At 51.6% G+C, this 1835-nt stretch overlaps 1 pseudogene across 1 annotated transcript; it reads left to right on the top strand.

Moving 5' to 3' along the window:
- Positions 1–348: 348 nt before the first annotated feature.
- On the top strand, positions 349–1136 carry LOC308349202 (large ribosomal subunit protein eL8-like; annotated as a pseudogene). The gene has a single exon. The product of its transcript is annotated as a large ribosomal subunit protein eL8-like (transcript).
- Positions 1137–1835: the final 699 nt, after the last annotated feature.

The following is a 1835-nucleotide window of genomic DNA, read 5'->3' as shown; positions in this document are numbered from 1 at the left end:
TTAACATTAGTAAGTGAACCGTATGTCAAGCAAATACACTGAATGAAAATCTCCCACTGAACTTTGTTGGGATTTAAAAAATGCATTCTCACAGTGTTTTGTGTTCCAGTAAATATACGTTACTCAGACTTGATTTGATCACTAACTCATATGTGACTCCTACTGTTAAAAGTACAATCTTGCCACAAGAAACTGCCCAGGGCTCCTCCACAGCTCAGCACTGGCGGGGCCCTTCCGGTGCCTGGGGAGATCGCGTTGGTCTCCAGGGACGCTTTTGACCCAAAATGCGATATTTGCACCCCTTTTTAAAAAAGAACAGACATGCTTCTTTCCCCCCAGCCACCCAAGATGCCAAAAAGGAAGAAAGGTGGGGGGAAGGTGGCCCCAGCCCCTGCTGACATGAAGAAACAGGAGGCCAAGGAGGTGGTCAAGCCCGTATATGAGAAGAGGCCCAAGAATTTTGGCATCAGAGGGGAGATCCAGCCCAAAAAGGACCTTACCCGTTTCAAAGGGCCCATTACTTCTGGCTGCAGCAGCGAAGGGCTAATGTCTATAAACAGTTGAAAGCGCCTCTCGTGATTAACCAGTTCCCCCAGGCCTTGGACGGCCACACAGCTCCTCAGCTGCTTCAGGGGGCTGCAGGTACAGACCAGAGACAGAGCAAGAGAAGCAGCAGAGACTGTTGACCCGAGGTGAGAGCAAAGCTGCCAGCAAAGGAGATGTCCCCACCAAGAGGCCACCTGTCCTTCAGGGGTTAATAGTGTCACCAGTTTGGTGGAAAACAAGAAGCCTCATCTGGTAGTGATTGCACAGGCCATGGATCCCGCTGGCTGACTGTCCTCCCAACTGCCCTGTGTCATAAGATGGGCGTCCCCTACCTCATTATCAACAGGAAGGCCAGGCCGGGGCGTCTGGTCCCCAGGAAGACTTGCACTACTGTCACCTTCACACAGGTTAACTCAGAAGACAAAGGGGCTCTGGCTAAGCTGGTGGAAGCCATCAGGACCAATGACAATGACAGATACGATGAGACCCACCATCACTGGGGAGGCAGCGGGCTGGGTCCAAAGGCGGTGGCTCACATTGCCAAGTTGGGAAAGGCACAGGCTGAAGAAATGGTCACCAAAGTGGGCTAAGTGGACGCTGTTGAATTTTCTGTACGTAAAAGTAATAAAAAATTCTTTCAGCCAGTGTCAAAAAACAAACAAATAAAAAGAACAGACATGCATTGAAAATGTACTAATCCCATATGCATGGATGCCACGCAGTTTGTTACCATTTCGTTGACAGATGTACCAGAACCCTGATATGTAGGAAGCGACTAGGCATTCTGCACATTTTCGTCAAGGGTACGAGGGGTGTTGCTCTCTTAATGCTGTTGTTTGCTCAGTAGCCCAGGCCAGGGCACTAATTGTGCAACACCTTACCTCCTAATAGACGATCAGTCTGCAGAGGGGAGGAGGGTCGGGCATGCCTCCAAGCTCGGAAAGCCAGGAGCGGGAAACGTGGGTGGTAGGGGCCCTCCAGGGCTGCCCCCAGCTCTGCCTTCCATCTCGAGGCCCCTTTCGAAACCAGTTTCCACTGACCTGAAGGGAAAAGGGAAGAAGAAATCTAGTGCATGAACTGAATTCCTCTACATACCCGGGGCTTCATAGTACACCCACAGACGTGGGTGACAATGTGGGTGATGACAAGGGCAATTCAGATTCCAGGAGCCCCTGCTCTCAGAGAGCACTGTGTTAGGTTCTCTGTGTTAGGTTAGGGAGCTGGGGCCCTGCGACCCAGACCCAGGGTGCCCTCTCACAGCAGCCATGGCCGGCCGCTCTCCTACGCAC

The sequence above is a fragment of the Martes martes genome (assembly GCF_963455335.1).
Source record: "Martes martes genome assembly, chromosome: 9".
Lineage (NCBI taxonomy): Eukaryota > Metazoa > Chordata > Mammalia > Carnivora > Mustelidae > Martes > Martes martes.
The sequence above is the reverse complement of the archived record's forward strand: the minus strand, read 5'-3'. Positions and strand labels throughout refer to the sequence as shown.